Genomic DNA, 26,194 nt, shown 5'->3' with positions numbered 1-26,194 from the left:
GTACCCATAAATACACATGCACTAGATGAAATGACTAGCAACATGGGCACTATCTTCTCTAATACATTAAATTATTACTGTTAATTATTACTGTTGCCCCCCTCAAATTGAAAAAGGTTAGAGAAAAACGCACTGGGCCATGGTACAACAGTTATACCCATTCTCTCAAGAAATAAACTCGTAATCTTGAGCGCAAATGGAGAAAAACTAACTTGGAAGTTTTTAGAATTGCGTGGAAAAACAGTATGTCCAGTTATAGACAGGCTCTAAAAGCTGCCAGGGCAGAGCATATCCGCAAACTCATAGATAATAACCAAAACAATCCAAGGTTCTTATTTAGCACAGTGGCTAGATTAACAAATAAACAGACACCCCCCGATCTAAATATTCCCTCACAGTTTAATATTAATGACTTTATGAATTTCTTTACTGATAAAATAGATAACATCAGAAATACAATATCAAATGTAGATTCTACTGCATAGTATTTCAGCTTCATTCATTGCACCGAAAAAAGAAAAACTGCAGTGCTTTACAACTATAGGACAGGAAGAGCTAAATAAACTTATTAGTGCATCTAAACCAACAACATGTTTATTAGATCCTGTACCCACTAAACTACTGAAAGAGTTGTTACCTGTAGCAGAAGAACCGCTTCTCAATATTATTAACTCATCGTTATCTTTAGGTCACGTCCCAAAACCATTCAAGTTGGTGGTTATTAAGCCTCTTATTAAGAAACCACAACTAGATTCTAATGAACTGGCACATTACAGACCCATTTCAAATCTTCTGTTTATGTCTAAAATTTTAGAAAAAGTTGTGTCTGCTCAATTGTGCTGCTTCTTGCAAAATAAATTATCTCTATGAAGAATTTCAGTCAAGTTTCAGGCCTCACCATAGTACAGAAACTGCACTTGTTAAAATTAATAGATCGACTACAAAACTATACTGGTATTCAAGGTCAGGCTTTAAGATGGTTTAGATCCTACCTGTCTGATCGCTACCACTTTGTTCATTTAAATGGGGTTATCATCTCAATTATCACCAGTAAAGTATGGAGTACCACAAGAATCGGTCCTAGGTCCTCTGCTATTTTTAATATACATGTTGCCTCTTGGTAATATTATTAGAAAATACGGGATTAGTTTTCATTGTTATGCTGATGATACTCAACTATATACCTCAACAAGACCAGATGAAACTTCTAAACTATCTAAGCTAATAGATTGTGTAAAAAATGTAAAAGATTGGATGACCAATAATTTCCTCCTATTAAATTCAGATAAGACAGAGATATTACTTATTGGACCAAAAAACATTAAACAGAATCTCTTGGATTACAATTTGCAACTAGACGGATGCACTGTCACATCCTCTAAAGTCAAAAATCTGGGTGTTATATTAGACAGAAACTTGTCCTTTGAAAATCATATTTCCCATGTTATAAAAACAGCATTCTTCCATCTTAGAAACACTGTCAAGCTTCGAAACATGCTACCTGTTTCTGATGCAGAAAAGCTAGTTCATGCATTCATGACCTCTAGACTGGACTATTGTAATGCACTGCTAGCTGGTTGTCCTGCATCTTCAATAAACAAGCTACAGATAGTCCAAAATGCAGCGGCTAGAGTTCTTACCAGGTCAAGAAAATATGATCATATTACCCCAATTTTACAGTCTCTGCACTGGCTACCTATTAAGTTCCATATCATTTACAAAATATTATTACTTGCCTATAAGGCCCTAAATGTTTTAGCTCCTGCGTACCTAACTTGTCTTCTACCACGCTACAATCCAACCCGCTCCCTAAGGTCGCAAAACTCTGGACTTTTGGTAGTACCTAGGATAGCAAAGTCCACTAAAGTAGGTAGAGCTTTTTCACATTTGGCTCCCAAACTCTGGAATAGCCTTCCTGATAACGTTCGGGGTTCAGACACACTCTCTCTGTTTAAATCTAGATTAAAGACACATATCTTTAGACAAGCATTCACATAATGCATCTTATAATCTTGTACTGTAGTATATCTGATCAAATGTACATTATTATTATTCTTTAGCTTGGGTTGAACAAATAATTTTTGCTTAGATGGAACAGCAGCTAATTATGTCTCTATTTGTTTCTCTGTTTCTGCCACAGGATTAACAGCCCGTGGTAACTAGGAATGACAGAAGCTTCAGTCTGGATCCAACCCTTAAATGATCTGAGATGACCGAACACCTGAGAAAAGATAATGCCAACCCCTCAGAGGACCTCAGAGGATGCCAACGCTCAGACAACATACAGAATTACCAAATTTTGCCATAAGTTAAATATATTAAGGTTCTGCAATATAAAAAATATATGGAAATCGCGTTTGGTCTCGTACTGCAGCATCGTGTATCTTGTCAGTGTGCGCACTTGCTTGGCCATTTGTAGTTGATAAACAGGAAAGTGGGTTCAAGCGCCAGCAGAAGGCAGTGTAATGGAAGTGGTCTTTAAGAGAAGCAGTCTATCAGCGGAAGTTTAAAATCAGCTCGTAAGTGTATTTACTTGTCTCAGTGTTTAGCGCATTTGCCGTTGCTAGGAAACGCTTATTTTGTTTACTAGGATGAGAGTTGCTGAAATCGCGTTTGGTCTCGTACTGTATCGTGTATCTTGTCAGTGTGTGCACTTGCTTGGCCATTTGTAGTTGATAAACAGGAAAGTGGGTCCAGCTGAATTGAAATGATCATTTGTTAGATTGGTATAATAAAGGTTATTATACCGCGGCAGCGGTCGCGGCAGTCGTCGTGTGAAGCCCTCTTAGTGTGAAGACCAAAGAGTGTAAAGACCATCGACTCTACCGTGCGACTCCACCGGGCAGGGACACCGGCAAGGGATAGTAGTAGCTTTTTATTTAATTTTTTTCATTGATATGTTTATTATTGAAATGTTGTTGTTATATGCATGTGTCAATTTTATTTAATTTCTTTATTTTCTTAAATATGTGGGTAGATAGTATTTATAGAGTTGTAACTTTTTAGTTACTTTTTCTTATTTGTAAGTCGCTTTGGACAAAAGCGTCTGCTAAATGACAAAAGTAAGTAAGTAAGTAAAAGTAAATATATTGTGGGAACTTATATTCCTGTAGAGCTGCTTTGCAATGATTTGTATCGTAAAAAGCGCTATACAAATAAACTTGAATTGAATGTTGTATTTTTCCTTTTAATACTCACTGACTCATTCTCTTTGGCAAATGCACCATTACTTGTCATGCCAATGAAGCCCATTGAAACATTCAAAGGGAAAGAGAGGGAGGAAGGGACTGCAGAAGTCCAGAGAGAAACACAAGCATCTGGGGAAAGGCACATTTTTGGCTCTGTCAGACAGTTTCAAAAGAACAATGCAGTGCACACACACAGACTCCAGTGTTAACCATCAGAGACCCACTGTAGTAATACAATTTTTTTTAATTCATGCAAAAGTCAACTCTGTAAAACCATGTTCAACTTAGCCTAATAACACTCTTAAGAAGTATGTATTGAAGATTCAACAATCTATTTTAGATAGAACACTTATATTAAGCTGTAGGCCTCTAAATATGCCTTCAGTAAGGGGAATTTGGCTCAGTAGGCTTCTTAAAAACAGTTTAAAGGTAAAAAACCCCCAAAGCATTATCAGTAGAGAGAATGCCTAATGAAGGAAACTGAGGAATTCCTTGAAGAGAATTTCATTTGTCATGTCAATAAATCAAACTGAAATTGAAAAACTCAAAGGGAGAGAGAGAAAAAGATGGAAAGAGAGGGGATTTGAGCTGTTTGTTGGTCAAGTTCAGACTAATGTGCAAGATAAGCGAAAGATGAAGAGAGAGACAGGGAACATTAAAAAGACCAGATCAGTGTGACAGCAGCTACAAATGACAAAACACAGAGATACACTACAATAAAGAACAAAAATGACACCTTATTTTAATATATTTAATTAAAATAATAAAAATTGATATTTTTGAGAGACACGACAACTAAAGACATAACTCTGCATGAGTACATAGACCAATAATTAAGAAATATCAGAATAACACATTGCATCCTTTGTGAACGACTTGAGTCTTCTTCGGACAGATTGACAAACTTCATATTGGATTGTACACAGAAAACGAGTACACAAACTGACAAAACACACACACAAGTGCTGCCAATCCCTGCTGTTTGAGCTGTATAGTGATCAAAGAGAAAGGCTGGAAAAAACAAGCTCTGTGATTTCCTGTGATACTCAAGAGACTGGCAGAGAGACAGAGAGGGTTTGTGGAAAGAGACCAGGATGGACGGGATGGCAAAAAGAAAACAAATCAGCAAACTTTTCTACAACAATTTTCACTCGTTCTTTGCCTCTTTCTTTCTCTCTTCTGGTTGTTTTTGTTTTTTTGTCACATCAGGATTCATTGACTCATTCTCTTTCCTCAGTGCTTCAGCTGACATCGAACCTGCTATCTGCGACTGCTATTTCGGTCAGAAAATTTCTAAATTTCTTGAGGAGCACAAGCCTTAAAGAAACCACATTCACAGCCTTTTACTTATGTAATGTGTCACTCAGAAATAAATTTAATGAGAAAATAAATTGTTTTATCCATCATGAATTGAAAGTGGGCATCCTATATGAAAAACTATGAAATATCTAAATGCAAGGCCCATTTCTACTGTTATTTGCAATCATTGCTGTAACCTGAATGAATGTTGACCAGCATTAAACTGTGTTAACCAGAATCTGAAAGGCTGTAGTATGTACAAAAGTGGCCAAAAACGGTTTCTTCTATTTTTTGAGTCTTATGCACCTCCACAGCCCCATCAGTAAGACCACACCAGAAACGTGTTTCCTTAAATTTCAATTAAACTGGTAATTATTCAGCATTATGATTAATATCATTAAAGTGTGTATTATTACAATGATACTCTTTCAAACTAAAAACAAATCAATACTAAGGCTGCAAAACAGACTCAAGTAGCTTCCTCTCCCTTTAAAGAGACACCTGAACTTGTTTTTCTTTAACAAGTTTTGACAGTTCTGGAGGCAAATGTATTTGACGTTGTATTGATGTGAAGAAGAGAGAAGCGCAAGAGTAACGATTAAAGTGCACTGCTGCAGAAATCTACAGCAGACTGCTGTCTTTATATGCACATATATTTGACTACAAGTGTGATTCAAACAAATGGCTGAATCCAAATGTTACACAATATTTTGTTCCCTACCTTTAATCTCAAGTTAAGTTGACATTTACACAGCTTACACAGGGTACACATAAAAAAACACACACAAAAAAACTATAAAAACATCAAAAGAACAAATAATAAAAAACATACCTGCACAGGCTGTCCTCATAAGTGAGGAGAGGATGCCGTCTGTCCAGTCATTGGTGGAGAGGTTGTATTCTCCGTACAGCTCTCCCAGGCTCACTGCCTTGGGGTTTAGTGGACACTCCTAAAGGGTCATGAGCAAAATTCAAAGGTCAGAGTTCAAAGAAAGAGAGAATGACTCAACTACAGGAGAGGAATCAAATAGAGGTGGAGTCATACAGCGATGAGACACTGATACACAGGAGACTCAAGGGTGTGTGTGTGTGTGTGTGTGTGTGTGTGAGTGTGAGTGTGTATGTGTGTTATATGGAGTGGAGGTAATGAGGAAACAGGGTGAGGTGATGTTTGAACTTTGCATGGAGAGTTAGAGATAGGCACCAGAAATAGATATGCAAAGAGGGGGAGGGTTGTGGGGTTGAGTCAGATATGAAAGAGTGAGGAGACAGGCATCGAGAGATGGAGAGACAGAAAGAAGGAGGGAGAGAGAAAGGGAGGATGCAAATAGAAAAGGCAGCTTGAGTCACAGAGAGAGCAGAGAACAAGATGGACCCCCAAAAATGTAAAGAACTACACACACTAGGCAGAAAGTATCTAGAGATGTTAACCAACAGAGATTTAGACTCACACACACTCATATGCTAACACCAGGATGCCAAACCCACACAGACACTCAGTCACCACAGGTACCCAAACCCACAGAGAATTAGACAGTGACAGGGACGGGGGAAAACACTGGAGGGAGAGAAAGAATTAGGCTATGCTCAGAATAGAACACTACCTACTTACTGAATCCTACACTGTATGTAGTGTACTCTTACTACAATTTTAAAAATAGTACATAAAAAGTTTATGGAATACATTAAGAATAGAATACTAGTGTAGTCCTAACTGCATACTGCACAGTATACTTACTAAAAATGAGAAACATAATTAAGTAATTCAGAATATGTTTGGAATGGAAAAGATTGTGACAGAGAACATATTATGCAATAGTATCATACATTGTTGTCACTTGTCACATAACTTTCAGTGAGTGCAATACAGTGGTCATTAAATCAGCATACTAGAATGATTTCTGAAGGATCATGTGACACCGAAGACTAGAGAAAATGTAAAAAACTGGCTGATGAAAATTCAGCTTCGCACGACAGGAATAAATTATATCTTGAAGTATATTCAAATAGAAAATCATTATTTTTAATTACATTAATATTTTACAATACTACTGGTTTTTCCTTATTTTTCATCAAATAAATGTAGCCTTGATGAGCAACATTAAAAATCTTACTGATCCCAAACTTTTGAACAGCGATATATATATATATATATATATATATATATATCCATACATACAGTCAGGTACATAAATATTGGGATATCGACACAATTCTAACATTTTTGGCTCTATACACCATCACAATGGATTTCAAATGAAACAAACAAGATGTGCTTTAACTGCAGACTGTCAGCTTTAATTTGAGGGTATTTACATCCAAATCAGGTGAACGGTGTAGGAATTACAACAGTTTGCATATGTGCCTGATTATATGTGCCTCATTATGTTAAATGTTTAATTTATCAAGTACAGTGCTCCCCATTTCTCGTCCCAGCAGAGGTTAGTTCCAACTCTAATTAAACCCACCTGAACAAACTAATCAAGGTCTTTAGGGTTCCTTGAAAATTGCAGCCAGGTGTGTTGGAACATGGCTGGAACTAAACTCGGTAAGAGTAGTATACTATTCCTAACATGTTATAGAGTGCAGTACAAAAGGGGAAATTTGGATAGCATCTAAACAGAGAAACAAGAGACTTTGACAACATCAGCAAAGCATAAAAACAGTCTGTCAGACCCCACCTGCCTCTCTCTCTCTCGCACACACACAAACTCCAGGAACATCATTAAAGAAGGAAAACCTGAGAAACACATATTACCCCCACCCCATCCCACTCTTCTATTTTTACCCACATCAGGATGAGACACGTGAAAAGGGTTACAAAGAATGAAGGAGATGAGGAAAAACAACAGAAGCGAAAACAAAAAAGATCAGAACAAACATGAACGCTAAACACACGGTTTTAGACATGAGGAGTCTCAGGTGAATGGGTGAAAAGACGACTGTGTTAAAAGCACAGCGTGGAGTGGCGCTCCTTTAGCCGCAGCCAAACCAACTGTGAAAAGAAAGAGACCATAAGCCGCGGCAATTAGTGCTACCTGCTGTCCTGACTATGCCATTATTTTCAAAACACCCACGAGTGAGCCGAGAGTCTGTCAGGGGGGCTTTTAATGAGTGTTAAGTCCTTGTTGCCACATGTTCTCTAAACAGCGAAGAGTATTTAAAGAAAACACTGTTGTCTTGGTGGTAAATGTATCGGGTGCTGAATAAGCGTGGCCGCTGACGGCGGTTCATTTTCATGGTAATGAGGGATAGAAGGTTGGCGTAGCCTTTTAGGCTCTAGAACAGCTGCTGCAAAAACATTTGTTTCAGATGCATGCTCTTTGCCCTTAAAACTACTCATGAATGGAAACAACTCATTTCGATAAAGCTAACGGGGCCACTTTGTTATTGAGGAACCTTGTGTTGACCTGTTGCCCTTTAGACAACATGAAAAGCAAGACTGCTAGCTGTTGATCCAGAGAAAGGATGGAGAGACAGAGGCTGAGATAAAGGAGAAGGTCTTACACGTATGATGTTGAATTCCAGTTCTCCCTTGCGGTGCAGGGTGCTGAGCGCATTTTGAAGGGCTCTCCATGTAACCGTCTTGCCGCTATCCGTCTTCCCCACGATCATCGAGGAGTGTCGGGAGTTTTTGGTCTCGTACAGTTGAATTACCTTGGTCACGGTGAAGGGAATCACCTGGAGACCGTTCTGTTGAAGTTATGCCTCTATAGCTTCTTTCAGCTAGAGTTAAAAAGGAAGAAAATTTTTGTAAGTTCTCATAACCAAATGTGTGTTAATTGATTCATAACATTGCATAAACTCTTGAAGCTGGAAAAAACATCCCTTCGGTGGAGGTGAATCCCACTGAAACACTAAAGACAAATGAACTGGCAAGAGGTGGGCGGCCATCTTAATAAAAACACCCGCTGATACTGCACCCCTGAGTGAAGTCACACCAACCAGAACTGCTCCAGGGCCACTAAAGCAGCCATGCTAAACTCTCAGGTTAATTTAATCTCCCTCTCAAAGTTCTCTCTCGACTCGTTAAACAGATGGAGAGGAGGAATAAAGGGAACGGCTCTGAGGCGTTTGTGCTGGAGTAAGGTGGAGATTCAGGATGGGTAATATAAAACAGCAATAAAAACACAGTATGATGTGCATGAGTGGAGGCAGAAAAGGAGAAATACAGCACTACTTTTTGTCTATGTGTGTGTGTCACACTCTGCCTCCAATTTTGTCCTTGTCACATTTGATTGCAGAAGAAGCAGGAAGCAGCTGTGCAGACATTCTGAGGTATCTGCCTTATTTCTCCAAACCTTTTTCGCAAACAACATAAACTCTTCCTCAGAAAGAACATTTCTCTCTTAGACAGTGTGTATTCAGCAGAACAGGTTTAAACATGCCATAATTCATGTGACTTTTAGAATCTTCTGCCATTTTTTTTTTTTTTTTTTTACAAAGTAAACTGTGTATTTGGACAATGCATTAATCACAGCAGTCAAAACAGCAGAAGGCAGTTTAGTAAGAGGTTTAGCCAAGTTTTGAAGTTCTTGAAGATGGTTATCAAGTATTTTGAGAATCATATATATCAAATACACCTCATAAACGTTTTGGCTTTCCATTATTCTCCACTTCTTACCAACAGTTACAGTACACTTTGTACTAGAAGAGAAAGCCTTGGAATCAACCACTGCTCTACAACCAGCCAACAGACCAGGGTGACCAGTATGAGAGACCAGCTAAGACAAGTAAACCTACCTAGACTGGGAAGCAGGGAGTGCGGAGAAAACTATAAGTAGGCCATTTCTAGGTGGACTTCTTGTGTTAGAGTTATTGGCACAGAAATTACACACTTCACTTTAAAGGCACAAAGTAAAACAGGGAACTCTATAACTCTCCAGCTCACAGATCAGACTATCTTGGCTTTAAAACAGCAATCTTTGCGGTGCTTGTTAGGATATTTATCCACTAAGCTCCCTCTAACACCTTTGCATTGGCCTTTATCTGTATTAAAGAAGTGAACTGTGTGAATTGTGTATAGACAGGGCAGGAAAATGTCATCAGGCTTTAATGGATCTTTTGAAAGGTGTTACAGTGAGATCTGTGTGAGAGCTGTTCTCTGAAAAATAGGATGGGTGTAATCAAAAACACACAAAAATATGCTTTTAAGGGCTGTGAGTCAGAGCACACATTCATACACAAATATACAGAGACTTTCAGTTGCTTTATGAGTCCATTATGAGGTCAGATGCATGGTGGGACAGGCTACCTTTCCGTAGTCAATAGTGGGTGTCTCCACGGCAGAGAAAAGATCCTGGATGATCCCATTAATGATGTGCATGTCCTTCATAGACATCAGCAGGATCTGAGGTCAAAGGGTAAGAAGAAAAAAATATTATGTTAAATTAGCTCAGTGCAGGAGTACATCTTCAAAAGCTAAGGCAGGCTAGCTTCACTTGACCAAATGTCAACCTTAATTTATGGGGAGGAAACTGCGAAACGGGCCTCAGATACATCTTAAAACCCTTGCTCTTCAGCTATCAAAAGCGGTAGCCTTACTGCTTCCGAATGACATTTATTTTAACAAGCATGCCTTACACATACTGTATGTGAACCTTTAAATAAACATGGGGCACCTTTTGCATGGGTGATGATATTCAGGTAAAAAGAGAGAGAGAGACAGAGAGTGGTGAGATAAGCACTCATATGAGGTTTATGAGTCCTTTTCAACTTCCCTTTTTTAGGTTTTGTCCCCTTTGATAAATTTTTTATCATAGCCAGAGAGGAGCATGTTTTAGTGACATGTCCCTGTCATCATTAGTACATTCTTCACACACGCACACACACGTTGGTTTTTGTGGTTTATTGGGACTCTCTCCATAGGCGTAATGGTTTTTATACTGAACAAACTGTGTGTGCTATTGCCCTACACCAACCCTACACCTAAACTTAGCCCTCACAGGAGACTTTGTGCATTTTTAGATTTTCAAAAAACCACCATTTAGTATGTTTTTTAAGCCTTTTGAATTACGGGGACATAGGCAGTGTCCTCATAAACCACCTTCATATTGTAATACCTCTGTCATACCCATGTCATTATACAAATTTGTGTCCTCATAAACCACATAAACGTGCACACACGCACACACACACACACACACACAGACACAGATAATTCCGTGCACATACACACAAAAACGGTCTGATTTACTGAGTATACACTGAAATGTATTCAGGTGAAGCAGGCCTCTGAGAGAGATGTTTCTGGATTTATTGGATGCTGCAGGTCTGTGTGTCTCACCTCTTCATCGACAATGTCAGGGCAAGCTCTGCGCGTCTTTCCAGCATAGCGAAGCAGAGAGGTGAGAGCCCTCAAGCCAAAGTCATAGTGGTCCTGTTTAGACAACTGCTGTATTGCCAGAGAATACAGAGTAAAGACCTTCTTAGACAACACCTGAGAGGGCGAGAGCAAGAGACAGAGATTAAAAGTGTAATATAATGTCTTTTTGTACAAAATACAATGAGAATATAATGAGAACAGATAGCATGAAACTGCATTCACAACCCATTAATATTCCCAAAGTGAAAATGAATAAACAGGGAAGAAAAAAGAAAGAATGAGAGCTAATTTTGTTTGTTGAGAATTGGTTTAATTGTGAAAAGTTTCACAGTAAGACCAGGAACATGCGGTAAGAAAGTAATAGTGTCCAAAATGTTTTCAGTTCCTGTTGACATTAACATTAAAGAAATATCTTATGGGAATAAGAAAATGAATTATGTGACCTTGATCTTCCACAGCTAACAGAAACCACGAGAAGAGATACAGCAATACATCTGACAGTAATTCAGTAATACGTCAGGCAGACAGGTAGAGAAAAAGCATGAGAGGGAGTGAGAGGGGTGTAAACGAACAAATTCAATAACCTTTATTGCAGATTTTTTTCATCTACGAAGAAACAGAAGCCAAGAAATCCAAAAAGTCAGAGACTGCAAGACCTCAACAAAACCACAATCAGTATGTTTTGTATTGTAAGCCATTGTTTTACAGCAGGGGTTTTTGCGAGTTTTTTGAGGTAACTGGTATGGATTTGTTGAGTTGATGAAAAGCTAATAATTAATTGAAAATACTAAATCAAAAATCTAATTTAAAACCAAATCAAATAAAAATAAACGTACTAAAAAACCATGAAATATTTAATTTCTTTACGTTAATGTCATGTGACCATTAGTTGTCATCAGAGAACTATTATCATCAAGTAAATATTTTAGGTCAAAAGAATTTGGTTACCAAAAAAGGTTTCAGGAAACCCTGTTTTACAGCAAATGTGTGTTGATTAATTTATGGAGTTAAATTATAGCCATTAAAATTCCAGCAAAAAAAAGGCAAAGAAAACTTGTAATGAAAAACAAATATTTCTGGCAAATGTAAAAATGCATAATGAAAAATAGTTTGCCAGGAGAGAGAAGCTCTAAATTTGCTTCAATACATGTGTTAAACGCCCATAATGCAATTGCATGTCAACAATAATTCATGAAATATATTTGGAAAGACAATAATTGAAAGCACAATTGTTTTTGAATTAAAAATAATGACAGACAAACACAATGGGTGCAATTTATATCTGTGACTGAGAGAGATACAGAATGCAAAAAAAGGCTGAAGCATAATGGTGAGTGCATGTTTGTGCCCATGAATACCGTGAATATGTAACAGAAGGAAGCAGTGTGTGCGAGTCAGGGTAACCGTGTCAGCACCGTTTCCACACTGCCCGCTAACAGCCTTACTTATACAGACACCAACGCACACACAGAAACACGCGCCAGAGTCACGCTAGGCTGAGCAGACTATGGACTCGCAGGGGACGGTCATCTCGCTGTCAGTTATGGCTCATAATACCTGCACACTCCGGTGCGTCGGGGAAATACTCTCCCGCTCTCTCTCTCTACCATGGCTCGCCATTGATATGTCCATTTCCTTTCATTTGCAAAGGTAATAGTTGTCTCTCGACAGCACGCGATGATTCTGCCGTATTGACTATGCAGAAGGGCGTCTGGATGAGGGCCGAGTATGCGGGACAATCAAATCTGCCATTGACATTCTGTGCTTGGCTGGGGCCGGTGCTGGTTCTCTTCCCAGCTCTCTTAATCTCAAGTCCATTATTTGTAATTCTGAGTCCAATTCCCCATGCCAGTGCCGCTGCCAGCCCGTCGGGCCTGTGTACGGCATTAACAAATGAGGCTTCCCACAGGCAGAGGGACGAGAGGGGAAGCAGCCAGTGGAAACTTGTGGGATTTGGTCAACCACAGGGGTGTGTGTTTGTAGAGTGTGTGATTGAAGGGGTTGGCATTACGCGTCGGTCGGATGTCTCTAGCACAAACGCGTGCGTAAACACACAATTGGCATGCCTGCTGCGTGTTGGAGGTAATCCGATGGCAGGATCAGCCCCCTGGAGTGTGTAAGTGTGTGTGTGAGCCAGTTCATCTGTGTTTGCCTAACTGTGTTGATCTCCTCCATCTTCAATAGAACCTAATATCCCATAATAACTAACACTCACACCTCCTTTAGCTATAGTTTTCTATTCGTATACACTGAACTCAAAGAAATTACTCAATTAAAAATGATTAGTTAGTGGTGTTAGTGGTACGGACATGCATGATGCCTCAAATGCTTTTTGAGTAGAGGTGTGCTATTACTGCACCAAGTGAAGCATACTTTGGACAATATAATGGCTGCATCATAAAGACTTGGTGTGAGCTTTTTTGAATTATGTCTGTAATTAACCTCCTAGCAACCACTCGGAGCACCTGAGAAACCATTTGGCGATGCCCTAGCAACCACTCAGAACATCATAGCAACTGCACTGCAAAACCCTGGAAGCCCCTCTAGAATTGTGTAAAATATACATCCTTTACCATCCAAAGGTTTGGGGTTTGTACTTTTTTTGTTTTGTTTTGTTTTTTGAATGAAAGTAATACTTTTATTCAGTAAGGATGTATTCAATTCATCAAAAATAACATTGTTACAAAAAAATCCATATTTTAAACAATTGCTGTTCTTCTGAACTTTCTATTCATCAAAGAATCCTGAAAAAAAGGGTTTCCACAAACATATCAAGCAGCACCAGTTCAGCATATTAGAATGATTTCTGAAGGATCATGTGACACTGAAGACTAGAGTGATGATGCTGAGAATTCAGCTTTACCATCACAGGACTAAATTATATGTTAAAATATAAAACAGTTACATTAAATCGCAATAAAAAAGTACTTTAGCATTGACACGTCACCATTAAGTATTAGGCTTTAAAATGCGAAAAAGGTGCATCTCTTTTGCTCTCAAGGTTGCCAGTAGATGAGACCTAATTCTAAATGCTTTAAAAGTGATCCTTTAAGTGTCCATTTTTTGTTTGAAATCGTTGGTGTTATTCATGCTGTGTAACCATTTAAAGCTTAAAGATATAAGAACTTTCAGACTATGAATATGAAGAGTTGTCTGCATACCTTGCAGTTATTGAAACCCTCTGCAAAAAGCGTGATCTCAGCTATAAGGGTGGAATCTGGCACCACCATAGAGATCGGCCGAAACATAGACTTCAAATTATCAGTGCGGCCAGCATAGCCTACAAAAGAAACATACACACACAGAAACAACAGGAACTGAGGGGATGTGAACCACAAACTAACACACTAACACAGACTGAAACACATATTACCAACTCTATATATTTCTACCTATAAAACCCGCAGGACAGCCGATGGGCTGGAAGGCTTTAGGCTAATATCCTTAATTGGCTGTGAACAGTTGCTTTTGTTATGTAAACAATGTGGGGCCATGCTGAGCCACTTCAAGGAAACTGGTGTTTCACTTTGCCATCTTAGGGAGAAATCAACACACATGTTTTTTTTTTTTCCTTTGTTGCTGAGATTTATTGATAAAAACAGTACAAAATAAAATAAAAAAGAAACCAACCATTTGTACACATTTACAAATGATATTAAAAAGTGAGTGAGTACACGCCGCACTTTGTGGTGTTGTAAAGGGTGACAGTGTTTGGCTTCCTTTTGGTGGTATTATCAGTCTGAATCACGCTGTGCATGCTGCTAAGAATGTAGACGGTCTTCTTCCGTTTGGGCGCATACGCCGTCAGCGTAGCAGCAGTGGTTGAAAACACCTAATAAATAAGATAAATTGTTATTTTCATAGCACTTTTACACACAATGACACACTTGGCGGTGTTGATTCTAAAAATTAGAAACACATAAACATAGAACCACAAAAGACCTGCAACATACCTGAGTGGTGAATTCATTGCGATCTGTGTGTCTAGAGGATTGAGGGATTTCCCGGCGAATCTTGTTGACTGTGCCGAGGATGGTGGTTTTCCGGCTAAGGAGTTTATGCGCAAGTGACAGCGATGTGAGACATGGTCAATCAAGTTCTCTGCTTTTAGCAGCCCTCCCTGCCCCCTTATCTTGAATTGTGTAATATAACACACACACGCGTATATGTAGCTATATATGTACGTGTATGTGCATATATTCCCATTCATATTTATATTTTTTAGCACACCAGGGTGACTAAGAGTATGATATTGTCCAGCCATGACTTCCTGTTCCACAGGATTATAAATATGAGGAACACAAAGGCCAAATTCCCTTAATCATCCATCACAAGGAGTAAAACCTAAGAATATAATTCTGATGTGCAGAATAAGAAATTAGTTAAAGCATTGAAAAATTCTTTCCAATCAACTAAAGATGTTAAAAATCTGCCTGGAAGAGGACACAGCTGTAAAATTGTAAAGATTAGTTGAGTCTTTGGGTCAGAAACCTAAAAACAACATTTAAACATCCCCTACATCACCTACATGTTCGGGAGGGTTTCAAGGAAAATTCTCCTCACTCATCCAAAAACAAACTCCAACAAATTCAGTTGTCAGACACGATTGGAACTTCAAATGGCACTGGCTTCTATGGTCAGAAGAAACTGAAAAAAGAGCTTTTTGGCAGCAAACCCACCAGATGAGTTTAGTACAAACCGGGATTAAAATATTACCACGGTTAAATATACAGGTGCATCTCAATAAATTAGAATGTTGTGAAAAAGTTCATTTTTTCTTGTAAGTTATTTCAAAAAGTTAAACTTTCATATGTTTTAGATTCATTGCATGTAAAGTAAAACATTTCAAAAGTTTTTTTTTTGTTTTTTGTTTGATTATAGCTTACAGCTGATGAAAGTCAAAAATCAGTATCTCAAAATATTAGAATATTTACATTTGAGTTTCAAATAATGACCATCCCTACAGTATAAATTCTGGGTATCTCTTCACTGAAACAACAATAATGGAGAAGACTGCTGACTTGGCTATGCCAATGTGAGACATGGTCAATGAAGTTCTCTGCTTTTAGCAGCCCTCCCTCCCCCACACATACAAACAAGCCACCAGCAACCATTCACACACACACCCCCAACCCCCCTGCAGATTGCTCAGGTAATGACCACATTTACACATGAATTGATGCTAATGATAGCCAAAAGACTAGCCAGTTAGCATCCACTTGGCTAAAGGAGGGGTAAAAAACTCTGGGATTTCTAGTGTTAAAGGCATAGATCACCCAATCACCTCTACCCATGTCAGTTTATTCCACATAAAGCTATAATATGGCTTCAGAAAACCTGTAAAATAACATGGGTCTATTTTTAAGATACATTTTTGGTGCATTTTTGTCATTTAGGAGCTTTGCAGCCTCAGTCATCATTTACTTTCAATATATGGGGAAAATGTTTTTTTGTGTTTCACAAAACAAAGCAAGTTGATGTGATGGAAAAACATAACGATGAGTAAATAATAACAGAATTTTCATTTCTGAGTTAACCATTCCTCTTAGAACAACAAGCAGATTGCGTACCTGGGTTCATAGTGATGAAGATCCCACAAGACCAGACCAAGCTTGAAGTCCAAGCCTTCTGAGCAGTTGACCACAATCACGTACATACCCAAAGATTTACCCAGATCTTTAACCGTCTCTGTCTTCCCAGTTCCAGCAGGGCCTTTGGGAGAACCGCCCCGGTGCAGATGCAGTGCTGTGGTAAGAGTCATATAGCACCTACACCAAAAACAAGGACACTGTCTGTAATACATACAGCACATATACAGTCATGGCCAAAAAATATCGGCACCCTTGGTAAATATGATCAAAGAAGGCTGTGAAAATTAATCTGCATTGTTAATCCTTTTGATCTTTTATTTAAAAAAATTCACAAAAATATAACCTTTCATTGGATAATAAGAATTTAAAATGGGGGGGAAATATCTTTATGATATAAATGTTTATCTCTAATACACATTGGCCACAGTTAACGACACCCTTTTATTCAATACTTTTTGAAACCTCCATTTGCCAGTTTAACAGCTCTAAATTTACTCCTATAATGCCTGATGAGGTTAGAGAACACCTGACAAGAGATCAGAGACCATTCCTTCATCCAGAATCACTCAAGATCCTTCAGATTCACAACTCCATGACGGTGCTTCTTCTCTTCAGTTCACCTCACTCATTTTCTACAGGGTTTAGGTCAGAGGACTGGAATGACCATAGCAGAAGCTTGGTTTTGTGCTCAGTGACTCATTTTTGTGTTGTTTTTGAGGTTTGTGTTTGGATTATTGTCCGGTTGGAAGATCCAAGCATGGCCTATTATAAGATTTCTAACAGAGTCAGTCACTTATTGATTTTTTATGTGTTGGTATTTGATAGAATCCATGATGCCATGTGTTTAAACAAGATGTCCAGGATAGGGATGTGCGCTACGACTAATTTGACTGTCGTTTAAACGGAAGTTTTGTATCCGACTAGTCGACTAGTCTAAAAGCTAGAAACACCCAAAAAATGGCAAAAGAAAAAAAAATGTAGTGTGTCTATATAACAGGCTACACTTGAAATACTTAAATCTTTGAATCACACAGTCAAATCCGTCAATGAATTCTGCTAAAAATAGGTCATGATTATGCCATATGCTTGCCTCGCGTTATCATCATTTAATATTAGGTGGTCGTTAAACAGAAAAAAAGAAAGAGCATACACTCAACATAAACCGGTGCATAGCTTATTTATTCAGATTGGCTGGAGCAATGCAGAAATGGAAAATCAATCAATAGACTGACAGAATTCTTCATTTTCATATAAAGTTAGCCAACATATTAAAACAACAGTAAAAAAAAAAAAAAAGGAACGTTTATCAAGGAATAGCATTAAAATGGCTTTTAAAAATGTACTTCATGTTGGCTATATTGTCTAAAAACAAAAGAATGCTAGTTTTACTTACTCGGAGCATGCGCATTTGTTCAGTGAATTTAACACGTTAACGTGGTCTGGCGAAAGACGGGTGTAGTGAGTGGGCGGGGCCGAGAGCCGTGGGAGCGGAACGAGGCAGGTGGAGTTAATGATAATGAGCGACACCTGCGCCACTCACCGGTCTCGAGTCCCACGGAGGAACTCCAGTAGGATAAAAGGAGGAGTGACGACAGTGGAAGACGAGAGAGGACCAGGCCTGGACTTTATTTTGTGTGCGGCAGTTGTACGTGAGGGGCTGCCGCTTTACTTTTGTGTTTGTTTATTTTGATTATTAAATTCTTAAAATGTTTGCCTCTCGTTCTACGAACTGTGTTACAATGGGACTAGACGATTCTGCACTTGAAAAAAACCCCCAAAAAAACAAATCGCTCGGCAGAAACTGAAGTCACAGGCGATAACTACAAGCAAGCAGACAGTTTCTAAAAGAGCCTGGAAATCCCACAGCACCACCGAAGTGGGTCTTCGTTTAGAAGAATAGGCCTAGATCGCGCGGATGGGATCACGGACCGCAGCGATGTATGAAAGAGTGACATTTGCTGGCTTTGGCATGTGTGGCCGTATTCAATAAGATTACGCATCGATCCAGTAGAGTTATTGTAAGCCAGTTTGACATTGCACAGTTTACACAACTTTTCCATCTCCTTCTAATAAAAAAAAATCCCACACCTTGCTGGTCTTTCGCTTGGTTGAGCTCGCCGCAACTGACATGAAGAAAACGCATGAGAGGTCTGAGGTAAAAATGTAGTTTCTGCCCAGATACGCTTTTAAAAATATTTATATATTTAAATATTTTTATATGTATTCTTTTTCAAAAGTTTTATTTTAACTTATTTAAAATGTTTTAAATGTAACGTTAAAATGATGGTAATTTGAATGATAAAATCATGTTTTTTTTGTTTGTTTTTTTCTCTCTCGTGTAATCGACTATTGTTTTCAGTGTCGACTAGTAGGAGCTGTACCGTTTAGTCGACTAGACCCGCACATCCCTAGTCCAGGACCTCCAGCAGAAATATAGGCCCGCAACATCAAAAATACAGCAGTATATTTCATTGTTCACATGGGGTACTTTTTATCCCTGTGTTCACCAAACCCATCTTGACTGTTTGCTGCTAAAAACCTCATTTTTTAGTTTCATCTGACCATAGAAGCCAGTCCCATTTGAAGTTACAGTCGTGTCTGACAACTGAATATGCTGGAGTTTGTTTTTGGATGAGCTAGGAGAATTTTTCTTGAAACCCTCCAAAACAACATGTGGTGATGTAGGTGCTGTTTGACAATTTTCTTTAAGGTTTTCTGACCCCAAGACTCAACTATTTTCTGCAATTCTCCAGATGTGGTCCTTGGAGAGTCTTTAGCCACTCAAACTCTCCTTCTCACCGTGCATGTTTTAGTATGGTTTCTGTTTTGATAATCAAATCTGATGTGAGACGAGTGAGGCGCTAATTCGGCGAGAGAAGGTGTCAATAAAAAGGTCCGTACACCATACTAATCAAGCAATTACAACTGTTTATTGTTGGTGCACACAGCTGATATCAATAATACTGATAATGATCATAGGTAAATGCATAAAAGAATAGTGATAATCAAAAATAAACACATTAAAGAAGGATCATCATAAGCCAGTGCATAATATATGAATGATCATGAGTAAATGGATAAAAGATAATATTCGTGAATGAATAATACACTAACTTGAGCATACACTAAACCTAAAACCCCAAGCACAGTATTATAACCAATATACAACCTCAGAATTGTGCTATCATCTTCACTCTTCAAAAGACTGGGGAGCCCGTTTCAGACACAGTAGAAGACCAACACCTGTCCGAGAAATGCCAGGCGACGTGCACTTATCCCACGGCTGAGCTTCCACTGAAACTGAAAGAAACCCCATGTTTTATACTTCAAAATTAGGTGCGGGTTAAGAACAACCCTCCAAGTGAGAGAGAAAGCAAGTTGATCAGGCTCGATCCCCCTCTCAGTTGGGTGCACTTTGTGTCAATTTACAAAAGATGAACCATTACTCAGCAATATTTCTGAGGTTTCACAATAACTATATTGTGCCAGAAGTCTGCACCCAGTACATATCAACGTCAAGATGTAACCAAGTCCTAAACGCGTTGTTCTTTCTCAAGGAGATAATGATGTTGTTTTGCATCAGTTGCATCCTTGAATATGATTTGCACCAGTCTGCAACCTTGAATGTATCCCCCAATAGACTTTCAGTCTCTAAATGTTCATCCGTTGAGCGTACCACAAAAAACAACCCATCTCTTACAGTGCATTAGGACAATATAGACACACGTCCTCTTCCAGGCAGTTTCGTAACTGTTACGGAGAGAACGAGACGTGAGACGTGCAGATCCATTTGCAAGCTTTATTCTAAAACGTGGTCAAAACACAGGCAGGGTCAAAACATTAGCAAACAGGTATAACACAGACAAGACAAAGAGTAATCCTAGGGCAAGCGTGGGTCTTTGATCGGCGAACAATATCCAGAGGGCTTGAGAAGAGGCGTAGTCCAATAACATGAGCAATAGTCCAAACAAGGTACAAACAGAGTCCGAATGGCAAGACAAGGGTTAATACAAGATACACAGGCAGGAATCAGGAAACAAGGCAACACGAAATGACAAGACTAACTAGAACTGGAAACTAGACTCAGTAAAGCAGCTATCACTAGGAGAGTGATAAACACAGAACAATACTAGAGACTAAACAGGAACACAGAATGGCTCGGTAAGGCAGCTAATAGGAAAGTGCTAAACGCTAGAACAATACTCTGCAATCTGTATGAGGAAGTCCATGGCTTAAGTAGCATGTCTGATGGGAATCGGCTGTGTAATCAGTGAATTCAGCTGTGTGTGTGTGTGTCAGTGCAATGGATCATGGGAACTGTAGTCCGGAGTGACATGTAAAAGTCTATGTGGTGTGAGAGTCAATGTAAAGAGAAGACGACATCTGGTGGTGAGCAGATGGAAGGCTACGGACTGGATTCGTGACAGAAACATTTTATGTTGATTGGAAATTATAAATTATTGCCCTGATGGTGGAAATGGGAATTTTCACTGCTCTCTTTTCTTAAAGCCACTTCACTAATTTGTGAAGCTCAATTATCTTTTGCTGTACATCAGAAATATATTCTTTGGTTTTTCTCATTGTGATGGATGATTAAGGAGAATTTGGGCTTTGTTTTCCCTCCTATTTATATTTCTGTGAAACAGGAAGCCATGGCTGGATAATTTCATGTTCATAATCACCCTGGAGTGCTCAAAATTGTGAATATGAATGGGAACATACTTCAGAGATATTTTACTCATAAGCATTTCTAGGGGTGCCAATAATTGTGTCCAACGTGTATTTGAGAAAAACATTTATTTCATAATGATATTTCCCCCCCATTTTAAATTCTTATTATCCAATGAAAGGTTAGATTTTTGTGAATTTTTTAAATAAAAGATCGAAAGGATTAACAATGCAGATTAATTTTCACAGCCTTCTTTGATCATATTTACCAAGGGTGCCAATATTTTTGGCCATGACTGTACATTATGACAGTCAGACATTCATACAAGCACTGCAGGCAAGAAACTACAGAAATAAAGAGCTATGGAAGTGACAAAATTATTCTGTCACAATCATGGCTAGTTATGGCAAAGATATAGACATGCGTGGAAGAGACCATATCTATCACTTTCTATTTCATGTTTTATTGACTATTTCCAAATCATTTTACCCATAAAGGAGGATTTGTGAAACTGATTTTGTGAAAATGTTTTAGCAATCCTTAGGGCTAGGATAGAAACAGAGATAGACACACTGGCACACAAACTGACATTCGCTCCAATCACATGCATCCGGAAGCGCATACACACATGGAGAAGAGACAGACAGACAGGTTTAAGCACATTGTCCATGTCCTTGAGTGGGCTTAAGATGTCACCCTCTCAACATAATAAACCCGGATTAGATCCTTCCTTTCATTCTACTGGAGCTGATTTTCAGCAGCCTCTGAAGGCACACAACAGGAAATCCGCCATTGACTCCTGACTCCACTTCCTAGCAGGAATCGCTGCATAATTTCATGTAGAAGAACATTTTTGCATTTTTGTTCTATTATCACACAAGAGACATCTGAGATCATCTCTCTCTTCCTCTATGTACAGGTGTGCTCTGCTGATGGGGAGGTAAGAGCTTGACTGATAAGGTTAATGACATGATCTCTGTCTTTTCCTCATAATGTCTTGGATAATGGCTGAAGTCAGATAACGACATCAGAGTCCCCATAATGATCATTATAAACCAGCTGATCGCATCAGTCAAATGCAAGAGTTGACTGTCACACAGGACAGGATATTGATATCTCTAGCAATCTGAGAGTTATAGTATAATATGAGAGTGTAGGTGATTATATCTCAGCTGAAGGTTATTTTTGTTGGTGGTGTTAATACTTCTATATACAGCGTAAGCTAACACTACAGGCTTCACTCTGATTTTACTGTGTGTTCTCTGGTGAGCTGGGGGAGCTGGTCATTAGATATTTTGATTTAAAGGTTCATTCTTAAAAAGCCTGACAAATTTTTATTTTTTGACAAACATAAGACGTATGAATTCCAATGGAAAACTTAAAAAACAAAAAAATCTGAAATGGATGAGTTGGACCAGAAAGTGAATTAAAGCAGACAATAAAGTGCATGGCATATAGAGGAAATAAAAAAAGCGTCCCTTAGTGCCCTTCATAAAGATGATTGAGAGAATCTTTAGAGTGTGCAGAGATGTAATTTATAATAAAGAGTGGCTAATTTCTAAAGAACCTAAAATATACATTTCTAATTTGTTCAATCAGTTCATTTTTGGTCACCACATAATAATCTGACTTTTAATTCTTTATTTTAGCCTTTACTTTTTATTCTAAAATGTGCAAATTAAAAAAGAAATAAAGGTCCCACTTTATATTGAGTGGCCTTAACTACTATGTCCTTACATCAAAAAATAAGTACAATGTACTTATTGTGTTCATATTGTACTGCAAAACACTTTTGCTGCTGTTGATGTGGGATACGGGTAAGGTTAGCGACAGGTTTGGTGTTGTGGGTAGGTTTAAGGGTAGGGTTAAAGTGTAAGGGATGGGTGTAATTATAAATGTAATTACAGAAATAATTACAAATGCAATTACATGCAGGTACTTTTAAAATAAGTGAAATGTAAAAACGTGTATGTACACAATAAGTGCATTGTACCAAATGATTAATAGTAGTACAAGTACATAGTAGTTAAGGCCACTTAATATAAAGTGTGGCTGAAATAAAAAAGAAAAAAAAAGAAAAGAAAAAAGTATGTCCTCACTTTAGACTGTTTGATGTTACATTCAAAGCACCATGGAGGTCTTTCTTCTTTATATGCTTAGATGTTTTTTTTTATATTCATGACATTTAAATGTTAATGACATTTTTTATTATTCATTTTCACCTCTGGAATATCTACTACTATATAATACAGCATTCTGGGCAGAAAATAGATAGCATTTTTTTTTTTATAAGTAATACAAAACAGTATTTGTTGTGTTTGTGATTTACGTAATAATTCATGCATCCAAAGGTTTTTCATATGACCGAAAAAAAAAACTCTACACATTTAAATCCTCTTCAAATACATTAATCATTGATACATTGATTGATATGTTATCTGTCTGTGAGGGGGGTGATGACCAGACGACCAGAGTTGCCAAGGTACTCGTAGCCATAGCGGAAGTGGGTATTAGTCTTTTTGATGATGCAGTCGTAAGTCGTAATAAGTTATGATGGGTCCACCTATAAGGAAGGAAGGCCATTTTGAAAGTGTGGTATGTTTGGTGAGGTGGCATGTTCCATTGGCTTAACTCCAGAGCAATGGTCCAAAATGATCTCTTATAAAAAAGGCTTGGTGTATTAGACTTAGGAGATGTTTTTTTTATGCATGCTGAGATATACAGATTCGGACTATAATCTGAGGACCTTTTTCCCCAGCTGGAGGATAACCTGTTTTTTGTGGGGCCTTGAACCAGTGGATTATATTTTTTTGTTTTTTTGGGGGATGTTGTATTTTTTCTCTGTCTCATCTGGATTTTCAGTTTGTGGTCCACCCTAAAGGAAAAACAAAGGACTGAGACGACAGACTGATAAGTACTATCATTATATTTCTTTTCTTTTTCCCTTCCTATGGACTAATGGACTGGTGTGATGCAGCCAACGAGCCTGTTTATGAACTTTCTCGCTTGGGACTATTTTGTCTATTTTGACTAGTTTTGGTGGTGTTTGGTGTTACTGTCTAACAAACAAGTAAAAGGGAACAATTTAATCAAGCTCTTCCTGTCATAATAATTCGACCCTTTTGTAAAGAGTTGTAGTTGTTATACACTATCCTGTCTCCGCCCTAACCTTGTCCCAGTACAGGCGGAGTTGGCACAGCCAGTCAAAGGCACTGGCATCACAACAGCCTGCTTTGGCCAGATTGCTAATGACATCACGGACATGGACCTCAACGGTGACCAGGGCGACGATCTTCAAGCGCAGAATCTTTTGATAAGTTCCCTCGTATGGCTCCAGAGTACTGACTGAGCATGGACACCTGGGTAACACAATGAAAACACTGATTATTAGAAAACAGACACACTCAGACACAACGCAAACTAATTTTATGGATCAGGGGTTCCAGATCAAACCTAACTAAAGCTCAAGAAGCCATGCTCTGAAACTAAATCTCAACTCTCAAAGGCACAGAGACAGGCCTAAGCCATTCTCAGTGTCTCACTGGCTTTGGCTTATAAAATGCGATTGGATTAAATTCATTTGAGCTGCCGTCCTTAATTAACTTGTGTATCTAGTGCATCCTGTGCTCCAAGTACAAATACACATGAAACGAATAACTCATTTCCAATAAAGGGTTTGAGTGAAGTCAGCAGTGTATGTGGAATTCATCCACTAGTTATTAACAGACTCGCATTGAATCAGTGCCCGCAGAACTCCACAGAGAGCTCTGCAGAACACCTGTCATTCCTACAATTCTACAAATCCCTCATTGCTAACATGGTTGTTAATTAAATATTTGGGCTAATTTTATTTAGCTTCAGCTACTAACAAGAGTTTAGTACTCTCAGCTTCATTTAACACCATGTTGTAATCCATTCCACAGAATCCCACATATTTCTACCTAGATCGACACAGAAAACGGGGAAAAAGTCTGCACAGTAGAGCTTCGTTTGGAGCCAGAGTCTGCGCAGTAGAGCTTCGTTTGGAGCCAGAGTCTGCGCAGTAGAGCTTCGTTTGGAGCCAGAGTCTGCGCAGTAGAGCTTCGTTTGGAGCCAGAGTCTGCGCAGTAGATCTTTGTTTGGAGCCCGAATCTGCGCAGTAGAGCTTCGTTTGGAGCCAGAGTCTGCGCAGTAGAGCTTCGTTTGGAGCCAGAGTCTGCACAGTAGAGCTTCGTTTGGAGCCAGAGTCTGCGCAGTAGAGCTTCGTTTGGAGCCCGAGTCTGCGCAGTAGATCTTCATTTGGAGCCAGAGTCTGCGCAGTAGAGCTTCGTTTGGAGCCAGAGTCTGCGCAGTAGAGCTTCGTTTGGAGCCAGAGTCTGCGCAGTAGAGCTTCGTTTGGAGCCAGAGTCTGCGCAGTAGAGCTTCGTTTGGAGCCAGAGTCTGCGCAGTAGAGCTTCGTTTGGAGCCAGAGTCTGCGCAGTAGAGCTTCGTTTGGAGCCAGAGTCTGCGCAGTAGAGCTTCGTTTGGAGCCAGAGTCTGCGCAGTAGATCTTTGTTTGGAGCCCGAATCTGCGCAGTAGAGCTTCGTTTGGAGCCAGAGTCTGCGCAGTAGAGCTTTGTTTGGAGCCAGAGTCTGCACAGTAGAGCTTCGTTTGGAGCCAGAGTCTGCGCAGTAGAGCTTCGTTTGGAGCCCGAGTCTGCGCAGTAGATCTTCGTTTGGAGCCAGAGTCTGCGCAGTAGAGTCGTGAGGCGGAGCCGCGGAAACCAAACTCCCGCCCAAACTCCCGCAGACCCAATCAACCATAACGACACGCCCCGTTTTTATAGCATCAAATTACTAGCTAAAATCAAACTTACCACAAAAACGAACAATTGAACATATATCAGCGTGATAACAACTACCTTAAATGACCAAAATCATATTTTGGAAAATTGTATTGGAAGTGTAATTAATTTGTTTGTTATGACTCTAGTCCCATTCGTTTACATGGAGAGGGCGGGGTTTATGACCTGTACTGCAGCCAGCCACCAGGGAGCGATCAAAGAACACGCAGCTTCACTTTTCACGACATCTGAGACACTCTTGGTTTAAACGGGTGACCTTTAGATCACTGGCCCAAATCTGTAACTGCTAAGTTCCTCTC

At 39.0% G+C, this 26,194-nt stretch overlaps 1 pseudogene across 1 annotated transcript in view; it reads right to left on the bottom strand.

Moving 5' to 3' along the window:
- The window catches only part of LOC306869862 (dynein axonemal heavy chain 2-like), a 183,453-nt pseudogene that overhangs the window by 56,461 nt on the left and 100,798 nt on the right, over window positions 1-26,194 (bottom strand). The window contains exons 32-39 of the transcript in view: window positions 24,222-24,431; window positions 23,511-23,612; window positions 16,383-16,580; window positions 13,974-14,092; window positions 10,774-10,926; window positions 9,742-9,837; window positions 7,995-8,213; window positions 5,320-5,437 (exon numbers count right to left, since the gene is read on the bottom strand). The product of the transcript in view is annotated as a dynein axonemal heavy chain 2-like (transcript). The remainder of the gene's footprint in view (window positions 1-5,319; window positions 5,438-7,994; window positions 8,214-9,741; window positions 9,838-10,773; window positions 10,927-13,973; window positions 14,093-16,382; window positions 16,581-23,510; window positions 23,613-24,221; window positions 24,432-26,194) is intronic.

The sequence above is a fragment of the Barbus barbus genome (assembly GCF_936440315.1).
Source record: "Barbus barbus genome assembly, chromosome: 1".
Classification (NCBI taxonomy): Eukaryota; Metazoa; Chordata; class Actinopteri; order Cypriniformes; family Cyprinidae; genus Barbus; species Barbus barbus.
The sequence above is the reverse complement of the archived record's forward strand: the minus strand, read 5'-3'. Positions and strand labels throughout refer to the sequence as shown.